The sequence below is a fragment of the Elephantulus edwardii genome, unplaced genomic scaffold (assembly GCF_000299155.1).
Source record: "Elephantulus edwardii isolate Elephantulus edwardi_28Jun2011 unplaced genomic scaffold, EleEdw1.0 scaffold00009, whole genome shotgun sequence".
Classification (NCBI taxonomy): Eukaryota; Metazoa; Chordata; class Mammalia; order Macroscelidea; family Macroscelididae; genus Elephantulus; species Elephantulus edwardii.
The window spans coordinates 30,243,946-30,256,382 of record NW_006399759.1 but is presented as its reverse complement, the minus strand read 5'-3'; the positions used below and the strand labels follow the sequence as shown (position 1 = coordinate 30,256,382).

Sequence of the window (12,437 nt, the reverse complement as noted above, 5' to 3'; positions counted from 1 at the left end):
CTAGTATAAAGCAATAATTTATTTCGTGTTTGTTATGACTATAATCTTTACTACTATATTTAAAAATAAATTTTATGTTTCAGATTTCCAGAACTGTTGACATGGCTAAGACAATTACAGATACCTATTTTTAACCTAAAATATAAAAGAGGACAAATGTGAAGTTTAACTGGAAATATAGGTAGCCCACATGTGATCAGCACAACAGTACTTGGAATTTGCTTTAGTTTATTATTTCTCTAAAAATTGGTTTGTTTTAGTTTTTCAGCATAATATCTTCATTTATTTCTTCTTTTGTTTAGTTAATGTATCTTGATTTATTGATATAATTTATTTTTCTCTAGTGGTTTATTTACAAAACTCGAATACAAATTTGAACAAATTCTTTCCATTTCCTTCGCCCCTTCATCCCTCAAATTGTACAACCGAATGATTAATCACCCTTTTCCCCTGCACATCCACATCCCTCTGCTTCTAGCCTCCCTCCCAAGTTAGGTAATGATTTACAAAGTAATTGCTCCTGTGTACTGCATACTATTTCATTGTGTGAATGTACCATAATTCGTCAATCCATTCATTTGTGGTTGGATTTTTGAGCTGTTTCCATGTTCTTGCGATGGTGAATAATGCTGCTGTGAAAACTGGTGTACAAATCTCAGTTTGTGTCTATATGCAGGTAATATGATAGTGTACATAAAAAGCCCCAAAGGCTCAACAACAACAACAAAACAAAACTGTTAGAGTTAATAGGCCAGTTTAGTAGTGGCAGGATATAAGATCAATATCCAAATATCAGTAAGATTCCTCTACAGCAACAAAGAGAACTCAGAAGGAAATAAAGCAATATGATTTACAAGAGCCAACCACAACTTGAGATACTTGAGAGTGAACCTAACTAGAGATACAGAAGACCTATACAAAGAAAACTGCAGAGCATTTCTGCAAGACACAGTAAAAGACCTAAAGAAATGGAAAAATGTGCCCTGTTCATGGATAGGAAGACTCAATATGGTGAAAATGACAATCCTACCAAAAGCAATCTACATGTTTAATGCAATCCCAACCCAGATACCAAATTCATTTTTCAAGGAGATCAAATTTATTTGGAGAGACAAGAGAACTCGAATAAGCAAACCATTTCTTAGATACAAAAATGAGGTTGGAGACATAGCACTCCCTGACCTCAAAACCTACTACACAGCAGTAGTAACCAAAACAACATGGTACTGGTACAATGACAGGCACATAGACTAATGGAACAGAATTAAGAATCCAGAAATAGACCCAGCTCTATATGGTCAATCTTAAAATATAAAGTCATCTCAGCGGACCGCATGCATGCAAACCAGGTCAACACTATTGCAACTACCTTCTCAATAAAACCCACGGTGCAAATGTAAAAAAAAAAAAATATATTTTCAGTTACCCTCGAAGAGTTCAGGTTACGTGATATGTTTTGGATGGCTTTGGACCTTGCATTTGTGTTTTAAGATCTCTGTGCCTCTGAATATGGAATTTTAGGACAAGCAGAAATACATAATTGCACGTGGTAAAAAATAACACATTTAACTGCACACATCTATTTAGAAACCATGTGTTTATAGAGAAACTCATAAGTGCATTCTGCCATAAGTACGTTTTCCATGTCCATCATAATTGCATCCTTGTACTTAAGAGCTCCAAGAAATCAAATCAATATCCGGGTTTCTTTTCATTTTTAAAGAAATGTTGCCTAATGTTCTTTATCAAAGTAAAATTAACATACTCCTATGATCCCTCTACTACATGAGAGAATGTGTTTCAAGATTTTGCTTAATATTTTCCAAGGTTTTAGATTCTAACTAATCTGTCTGACTCTTCATTTTTCTCTTTATATATGGTCAATATCTGTTACTGTAGAACCACTGCATTTTCTATGGTGTTATGTGGCTATTGAGTTGACTTTTAAATTTTAAAATATAGCAACTGAAAATACTACAATAAATCAAAATACTACAATAAAATATTTATAAAGCCATAGAAACCTATCAATATTCATAAGATTTTAATATGTAGCTATTCTTGGTGCTTTCAAAGCAAAAATACATCTGAGTCAGTGTAGTCATGATACTTAACCCACCTACTCACCCTGCAATTAACCAGAAAACTGTTGATAACTCTGAGTCATTGCCAATCCATAGTGAGTCCTATAATAGAATGAAACTTTAACTGATCCTATGACATCCATCTCTTTGAAGGGCTTCTTATCTCTTGCTTATGTTCCATTTTTTCAAACAAGATGATTTTTCAGAAAACACTAGCCCCTCCTAATAACACACTGAAAATACGTAAGATCTGATAGCTATCTTTGTTTTAGCTTATTCTCTTGCATTTGTTTCCAGGTAAACTAATTTATCATTCTTTGACCAATATTTTGCCTGGAAAAAAAAAACCCACAAAAAACCAAAACCCTCCCATTCATTACCTCTCCACAATCCAAACAAATCTCTTAACAAATAATCATGTAAGTAGCATTCTTTTGTAAGTTTTCTTTGATTTAAAATTCTGTTATGAGATTTCTGTGGATCCTTTAGTTATGGTATTTCTAATATACCTGAAACATTTGTTAAAGTATTTATTTTCTACAAAGTCTGAGTGCTGGCCAAGGAATAGGTTACCTGGTATTTTTAGCAAAGGCTATAATCCATGGCCTTTTAATTATTGGTTATGTATCTGAAAGTTGGACAATTGAGAAAGATAATAGAATAATCAATGCATTTGGGTTGTGGTTTTGGAGAAATGTACTGGATATTCCATACACTGACAAAAGAACAAACAAATCTATTTTGGACAATACAACTAGAGTGTTCCTTCGAGGCAAGGATGGCAAAACTTCACCTCACATACTTCGGACATATTGACAGGAGGGGCTGCTATTGTGTCATTGAGCCTGACTGCTCATAGCTGAGTTCCAGAGGGTTTTCAGAGGCAGTAAATCATATAGGAGGTTGGAGTGTCGGCATAAAAGGTGAAGTCTTTCAACAAATGGATTGACACAGTAGCAATGAAATCAAGTATATATATAAGAGTTGAGGAAAGCTCAGGGTCAGGGTACTTGTCTGCTGTTCACTGGGTTGCTATGGATTGTAGTGGATTCCGTGACAAAAACATAATGCACTAAGTACTATGTGAAACATGAATAAAAGTACAATTTCACAAACTTCATGTGTAGTTAGTGTGAGTCTGAGATAGTAAAGTTATAAATACAAATAAGAAAAGTAAGTGAAGCATTTGTGTAAGATTTTATGTGCTTTCTTTATTTAAGATAGTATGTTCTTAATTGAATTTGGGTCGATTTGTACTTTTTCTGGCTAGCATCAAAGATCTATGTAGCTCGTTGTTGTTTTATACCATTGAGATGAAAGTGACCCATAGCTGACCCTCCAGCAGGTTTTTAGAGTCTGTTAATCACAGGGGAGGAGATTGCCCATCTTTCTCCCCTGTTATAGCTGGTAGATTGGCCTTCTGGATGGCAGCACAGCTTCTAATCACTAGACCATCAGAGCTCCCTTTCATATAATGTTTTTGCTATGTGCCATTGATGGACTGTGACTCAGGAACTCTATATACAATAGCTCTGAACAACTGAGCTGGACACCTGTGACCTGGGGGGATGGGGAGGAATAGCACTGAACTCTGCCCTATTCTAAACCAATCTCACTGTCTTCAACACATCCACCTCTGTTACCCCAGTTAAAGTACCAAACCATCTCATCCAGAGTCTTTTCTCTTGCACTGACCCTCCACCATTCCAGGCATGATGTCCTACTACAAAGGGATGCCCAAAGTATGATCTCCAGGACAGACCTGTTTGTTCTTGTTTTCTTGGAAATCCATGGTGGTGGTTTTTGTCATGTGCCTTTGAGGCGCTTGTGACTCATAGCAACCCTATGTACAACAGCCCTAAACTCTGCTCTATCCTGTGCCAGTCACCCTGCCTCCTACGCACCCATCCCAATTACCCCAGCCGCATAATCAATCTACCTCATAGAGGGCCTTTCCCTCCTGCCTTGTCCCTCCACCCTCCCAAGCATGATGTCCCTCTCCAAGGACCTGTCTCTCCTTACAACATGTCCAAAATATGTCAGACGAAGCCCCAGAATCCTTGCCTCCAAGGAGCATCCCGGTTTAACCCTCTCTAGGTTAAATCTGCTTGTTTTCTTAGCAGTCCAGGGTACATTCAATACTCTTCTCCAGCATCACAGCTCAAAGGCATCAATTCTCCTCTATCTTCCGTAGTCATTGTCCAACTCTCTGACATATAACAAGTACATAACAGCAACTAATAGGTTTATATATTTGTGTATACATGCACACACAAACACAGAGACACACACATACACAAAACAAAACAAAAACTTAGCTCATATTACTGACTAGGAATTGTCTCATCACTGATCCTCCAGGGGATTTTTGCAGGCTGTGAATGATGTGGAGGCTTTCAATCTTAATCACACAAAGCAGCTGGTGGATTAAATTTATCACAGAGGTGACACCTTTTAGTTAACAACAAAAACTTCATACACACTACACCACCAAATCATCCTATATTGTATACATAACACACTATAAATGCACGGAACAGAAAATTTTGCTTAGTGAGGAAATCTGTAAGCTTCATGTCCTACATTCATTATTTACTTATGGATGCTATAATCTTTAAAAAACTTACTTTTTTAAAGACCTTAAATTCATGATGAAAAATTATTATTTTTGAGAGCTTCAAGAATCAAGTTAAGCTTAATAAATATGTATATGGGGTGGTGGTGGGAGTGTTTCTTCAGAAATGACAAATGACAGTACTGACCTTTCATTCTTACCAGTTGATGATGATCAGTTCCAAGTATTTTTGGAAAATTATCTTAATGAAAACCTCTCAAAACATCAATTTACAAGTCTTCCATTAGATAACTGCTGTCTGGTAGACTTTGGTTTACAGCAGTTTTAATTATCACAGAAAAAACATGGCTTCCTCTTGTGTTATCCTTGTGGTAAGATTGTTGTAGTTCATAGCTGAGACTATTATCCTAATATGAGTTAGCTGGAGTATCCCTCTTCCATGCTGGTCCTCTTCTCATCAAAGATATCTTTAGAAACTGAGACCTCTTGATGATCTGTACAACTCAAGCAGGTTGTATAAAATATTATTCTTAATAAGATTTTCACTAATTTTTCATATGTCCCAGGACTTTCTTCCTAGCCCATATTTAAAAGTTTTGCTAAAACGTATTCGTAATGAGTGATCTTGTACTTCAAATATTGGTGACAAATTTAAGTGATTGTCTACTCCTTGCAGTCATGTCTGGTTATGGATGATGAAACATCTAAGGATGTAAGATTCCCAAATTAGGTTAATTAGGTTGATGTTTTTTAATAGACTTTCTAAAGTTGTGGGGTATAGAAAGGAAGATTATCTGTGTATCAAAATTTTGTGGTCCTAAATAGTATGACTTTAAAGATTTCTTAAATCTTTTTGGATCTCAATAACCTAATTCAGAAAAATACTTCTAATTCTCACAGGTTATAAGGAAAATATTATTTTTGTAGAGAGAGAATAGTATTTCTCCTTGTAGAAAATAGTTTGTAACATGTTACAAACTGCTAACTGCTAACTGCTAAAACTGTTAAATGAAATGTTGAATTTTTAAAATTCATCAACTACTCTAAGAAAGAAATACAAGCAGTTTATACCTTCTGTAAAAAATGTATGGTCTCAAATCTAGTGAAGGGTCACTGAGTTTAAATATTCCATGGGTTTGGCAATGGGTTTGGTTTTGGATGCTTCTATGGACAAATAGAAAACAAAGCCTTCAGAATTCAGATAGTAATACAGAAATTGTTCAGTGAGATTTAAAAATGCTATGTGTCTTTTGGGAGGGCAGGTACTCTGGTGACTAGTTAGGTGGGAGTTACATTGCTAACCCAAACGGGGCATCTCCTTGACAACTCAAATCCAGCACCAACTTGATGAGAGAAAGATGGGTAAACAAGTTCTGTGCAATTTACAGCTTCTGAAAACTTGCTGGAGGGTCCAATATGCGTATTCCAATTCAATAGCAATGAGGATTTTTTTTTTTCACTTTGAGTCTTATACTATTACAAATGAATCATGAAACTAAATCTCTCCTACAACTAAAAATAGGAAAGTATGAGTAAGCATTTTTGTCAAAAGCAAATATGATCATAATTTTTAAGAATGATTACTTTATAAAGTGGTATGAATTAAAAAGGAACATTTCTTTGAACAAAAGAGGAAATGTTGCCAAACCACATAGTCATGTGAAAAAATCCTCCTGGATACAGTTCCCTTTCCTCTTGCTAACTTTGGAGGTGTTACCACACTCAAAATCTGTCTTCATTTCAGAGCCAGTGATTGTCAATGTTTGGATCAGATGGCTCTAAAAGAAGTGTGAATTTGTATCAACAATTTTAAATTATTTGGACTAAAAATATCCTCTGTAAAATTTAAAGAGTTTCTAGTTGATACAGGAGATATAAACAGAAGTGTATTTTGAGATCTTCATTGTAGATTTTAACAAGAAACTGTTGAAATGAGCAGGGAAGGTATATGAGGTGACTTCTTAGATGTAAGGTTGAGTAGAAAGGTAAATAAGCCAAAAGTGTAGCTGTGGTGAGTGTTATCCTGTATCTCCTACAACCCTGTGAATCACTTAACAATTCTATCAATATCTGGGCCAGAACTCATTACTTAAGATTCTACCCCTGTCTTACATGGTCAGATCTGGGAATGAAGTCTATTACTGAGGTTATATTGACCATCTTACTTCCTCAGATCAGCTACTGGATTCAAACCGCATGCCTTTGTAGTTGACTGCAATTAATTCCGAAAGTCTGCAGCAGCTGGAGCTTTGTGATCCTGAAGTGACAAACCTTCATTCGTTTCATATTTAAATGAGTGTCCACTCTTCCTTTGCCTGTTTTGTAGCTCTCAAAAGATCAACCAGAATAAGAGGAATACTGACTCTAAGGGTATCTTCACAAAGGGAAATGCTATTGCAAATGAATAAAATATCTCTTAGAGAAAATTGTGATGTTTTCCATTTTGAGAATCTTCCCTTATGAATGGTCTTCGCCTTTCCCTACTTACTCCACAATAGCATTTATCTGTACTCACCCACTTTCCTTTCCTAGCACACACTCTGTAGCATTCTGGAAGGCAGGGATTGTGTTAATTTTGGTCAAGTGTTGGTATAGATGAGGTACAGAGTAAAAGGCAAAACAAAATGTGGTGAGGATAATTAGATAACATGAGAGGAACTGATTAAAAATGGTAAGACTTCAATTTCTTAGGGAGAAAATATTTTAGACTATCTATCTTCAGTCATTTTCTCCATATATTGACTTTCCTTCCTGTGTATCACATAAAAATATCCAAAAGTAGCATATGTTTAAACAGATATTTTTAAAATATATAGAAATTTCATGTTAAGCCAGTAAATAATTTAAGAGATAAATGGTACCTTTACTTTCAAAGAAATAGAAGATTACAGAAGACATTTTTCTATTGTAAACTGTTACATTATAATTAGTTCTTAAAGTTTTGCTGTATCTTGCCTCCTTCAAGGTCTGCACCAGCCCAGATTACAATGTTTCTTGGTTCTGAGAGCAATGAAAACTAAGGTCTTAATCTACATTCAAATAAGGCTTCTCAGATTTATTTTTTGTATATGTGTGTACTTCATTTCAAAACTCTAAGTTATATGTTCTTTCCAAAGTTTTATATTCCTTGAGTTTTGAACCAAAGTGTAAAACATGATACAGATACAACTTAGTGATTGAGTTTAGTTGCAAAACTCTGCAATAAAGCAAGTCACATGAATTGTTTTTATCCCATTTCACAAAAACTTTGTTTACATTACACTGTAATCTGTTAAGTGTACAATGGCATCATGAAAAAAATTGAGGTACTATGAGAATTACCAAAATGTGGCACAGACAAAGTGAGCACATGACTGTCTGAAAAATGACAGAGATGTACTTGTTCAATGCAGCGATGTCACATTGAGTTTAAAAATTGTCTATGGGATTGATGGCCTGACTGTGCAGCTGAGAAGGTCTGTGCTCCTGATCCAACGGGAGGAGAGTGGAGGGGTGGGAGATGCCCAGCTGGCCTTGGAAAAGGAGGGGAAGAGGAAAAAGGGGTCAAGGGATAGTGGGAGCCCCTGTCCTAGTGCAGGGGACGGCGTGGGGCCAGGTGGACCCCCTGAAAGGAAGTGAGAGGCTATGGCTTTTTTTTACCAGCTTGACGCCCAAGGCAATGCTAGCTGTTCTCTGGGTGAGCACTGATGTTTCAAGCCCAGTCCCAGCCTGTCCCACGGCCTTTAGCAAGCTTATATTCATCCAGATTTCCACACAGTCTCTAACCCCTCCAAGATCAGCTTTCCAGCTTGTGGTGGTGCTTACAGCACTTTGAGAAAACAGCTTGAGTGTGCATCAGCCCTGCCTGACAAGGAGCCCACTGCCTGTGGCACCAGCTACGGCCGCCCTGGGCCTCTGGTCCTTCAGGGACCAGGGTTACATGGTGTCCTGATTCCTCAGCTTGCACAATCTCTGTTACCTCAAACCTGAGCCCGGAGCCATGCCCAGGGTTCATGATGGGTTCTGAACAGGACTTGATCCTTGCCCTCAAGAATGGGGTTGTGACTGGTGTGCAGAAGTTAGGAGCTACGGTCAATGCTGCTGAGACTAAACTCCTTGGTTTCACCAAGAGGTTCAGTGTCAACTATCAAGATACTGATGGGCTTGTTCTTTGAAGAATGTTTGCTGCATGTCTCCGGTCCCTGCCCAGATTCTATGTGCTTCACCGTGCCGCTTTAGACGGCAGCCTGGAACTCATAGCCTTGCTACTGGAGGCTCAGGCCACTGTGGATATCAAGGACAGCAATGGCATGAGCCTGCTTGCACTATACAGCCTGGCAGGGCCGGCTGGAGCCTGTGAGACTGCTGCTCCGGGCCTCTGCAGCCATCAACGCAGCCTCACCAGATGGACAGATCCTGCTGCACCTAGGCGCTCAGTATGGACTCGACAAAGTGTCGGAGTTGCTCCTGCAGCACCAGTCTAACCTGTGCCTGGTCAACAAGGCCAAAAAGTCACCCCTGGACCTGACCTGTGAGTTTTGGCTGTTGAAGGTGACCCAGCCGCTACTCAACAGCTACTTACGTGTAGCACTGCTGGAGAGTGAGGCCAAGGATCCGTGTGACCCAAACTATACCACGCCTCCGCACTTGGCTGCCAAAAATGGCCACCAAGAAATCATCAGACAGCTCCTGAGGGCTGGGATTAAGACCAACCGGCGGACCAAGACCAGCCCAGCTGTCCATGAAGCAGTGCTGTACCAGGGTCCTGACTGCTCCTGAGGGCCAGGGTGGATGTCAGCATCTGGAACACATAGAACCATATGGTCTGGACATCGAGAACCAGTTCACCACCTCCCAGGCCAGCTGGGAGATCAAACACCTCCTGTGGGAGGCCTCTGGGATCCTGAAAGCACATGCGCTTAAGGATTTATGGAACCTACATGATCTCACTGCCCTCAACATCCAGGCTGGGGACACGATGACGAGGCTGGAGCAGCATCCTGACAGTTGCTGGAAGGGTCACATCCATGACTATGTAGGCTACTTCCACCATGCACCCTAGCTTCTCCAGGACCCTGCAGCCCTCTGCTGACAACCCGCTGTACCCTCTCTCCTGTGGCCAGCTTCCTTGAGTGGGCCTCAGCCCAGATAGCCCAGCAAGTGATGGGAACAGCATGGGCAGTGAGGGCAGCATCTGCAGTGCTAGCAGCGGGCAGAGCTCTGAGGGCACCAACGGCCACAGCGCTGGCCACCTTATTGAGAATGCCCAACAACTGCCCTCAGCTGGGAGAACCACGTGCTGCCAAGACTACACACCCTGCCCTTGGCCGACAGCCTAAACCACCACCATCTGTCCACCTAATGTGCCACAGAGCAGACCTTCACCCAGGATGTGAAAACAGCTCCGAGAGGGAAGGATGCCCAGGCCATCCACAGCTGGTTGAGTGAGGTCCAGCTGGAGGGTTACCAAGCCCACTTCCTGCAGGCTGGCTACAACATGCCCACCATCAGCCTCATAACGCCCAAGAACTTGATAGTCATTGGGGTGACAAAGCATGGACACAGAAAGAAGACTGCCTCTAAGATTGCCCAGCTCAGCATAGCCGAGTGGCTGCCAACTACATCCCGATGGACTTGCTGTAGTGGCTGTGTGCACTGGGGCTGCCCCAGTACCACAAGCAGCTGGTGAACAGTGGCTATGACTCCATTGTGCTAGTGGCCTAGTTTACCTGGGAGCAGCTGCTGGAGGTCTGTGTTAACAAGCTCAGGCATCAGAAGAAGCTCATGCTGGGGGTGAAGCAGGTGCCGGCTGGCCCAGGGACGAGAGGCTGATGGCTATTAAAGGGGCTAGAAAATAGAGATGGTCCAGCCGCTGCTGGCCCTCGCCTCCTCACCCTCCAGGGCAGCAAGCTAAGTTAGGAGCTGCAGGCTACCATGGTCGGGGGCAGACCTGAACTATTGCCCGTGCCACCAACCTGCTCCCCCAACTAGGAGAGCATCGGGGTGCACTCTTCTGGGCCCCCAGCATGGTGGTAGAAACCCCAGTACCTCACAAGAAAGGAACCTTCCTGAAGGCACAGAGTGGACCCCTAATCTCTATACCCCATTTGCTGGCCAAGGGCCACCCCCATATGTCTTTATGTATCCCCAGGTTTTGCCCTCCAGTGCAGCTCCAGGGCCACCTCCGGTGGCACCCCAGGCCTTTTCCTCATCTGCCATCCCCCCTTAGTCCCACCCCAGCCCAAGCGCCTGTCCCACAGCCTCAGCCGGCCTGAGCCAGCTGAAGCGGAGACAGAGGGGGCAGGCCCAGGGACCAGCGGGCAGTGCCTTGGGCAGCTATGCCACCCTCACCCGGCCACCAGGCTGCATGCCCTTGCCTGGACCTGCCCCAGTTCCACTCCAACTATGGGGGGAGCTCCTCACAGCCAATTCTTTGCCCTCCAAGCACACTGCAAAGGACACCCAGCCTCACCCGCCAAGTGCCTCAGCTCTGCCTCTGGCTCCATCCTGGACCATCTCTACGGACCAAACTCGCAGACCCAAGGAGAGGGGGAGGGGGCCAGGAAGACTAACTCTGAGTGAACCAGCAGGCCCAGTGGAGCCCTCCAGCTCAGCAGCCTCAGCAGACCCAGTGTCCGACATGGAGGAGGAGGATCAGGGGCTTGAGGGGATACCCTCATCTCGGAGCAGCTCAGGGGAAGGGCTGTCATTTGCAGAGGAGGGAAACCTGACCATCAAACAGTGGCCGAAGCCAGCTGGACCCTCAGTCCGGGAGACACCCATGCCCCCTAGCCTCGATTTCAACCTAAGAGTCAGACACTATTAAGCGGAGGTCCAAGTGCAGGGAGAGAGAGCCGCTGCAGACGGTGCTGTGGCTTTCTTGGTGGCCAACTCCACCTCAGCATCACCCACCTCCACCCAAACCCCAGCAGCTATGCAGCCCCAGGAGCTCCATTCTCCCAATCTCCTAGCCCTGCTACTGTGGTCCCCCGTGTGCCCTCTTGCCCTGGACCAGTTCTGGAGAGCGTAGTGGGCAGCTGCCAGAATGGGGAGACAGAGCCCCCAGATGTCCCTGCAGCCCTCTTCAAAGTGGCTGGAGGAGGAACATCACCTAAGCCTGTGTCTGTGGCCTTCACCCAGCTGGCATCCTCTGGTCCGAAGCTTGTTCCCTGGCTCGGCCCCTGTCTAGTACCTCCTCCAAGGCCAGAGAGCACTGGGGCAACAGGCCCAGGCCAGGCCCAACGGAGGCTGGAGCAGACCAGCTCATCCCTGGCCGTCGTGCTGAAGGCTGTGGAGAAGAGCATCAGCACTGTGGAGCAAGCAGACAGTCCCCCCCACCCCCACCCCGGGTGGCTTTCCACCAGGCACATCCTGGATGACATCAGCACTAGGTTCGATGAACTGGCCGACAAGCCGGATGCCATGCTGGACTGAGCTGACCCACCATCAAATTTGTGTCTACAGATTTGGTCCCTGTTTGGAAAGATCTCTGCCACCTAAGACAGATGGCAGACTAACCAGGGCTGGAGTCCCTCCCCAGCAGGACCCAAGCTGGTGGCCTGGAACACTGATGGGGCAGCCTGGCCACAGGGGCAGGGATTTGCCAGACCTGACTGGTGAGGGCTCGGCAACATGTCAGCAAGCATGGCACCAGCTGTCCTGTGCAATCCCCACAGTCCTGAGAAGAGATTCCTTCCCAGCTGTGGTGTGAGGCAAGGCTCCTGGGGGCCCTACCTGACCCCCTAGATCACAGGCTGCTTGCCTCCTGCCATGTGACCCCAGCTACACTCAGATAGGCT

General features: G+C 43.3%; 2 pseudogenes; both read left to right on the top strand.

Annotated features, from left to right (window-relative positions):
• LOC102851330 overlaps window positions 1-8,277 on the top strand; it is a 50,523-nt pseudogene extending 42,246 nt beyond the window's left edge.
• Window positions 8,278-8,654: 377 nt separating this feature from the next.
• On the top strand, window positions 8,655-12,072 carry LOC102850912 (annotated as a pseudogene).
• The last annotated feature ends 365 nt before the right edge of the window (window positions 12,073-12,437 follow it).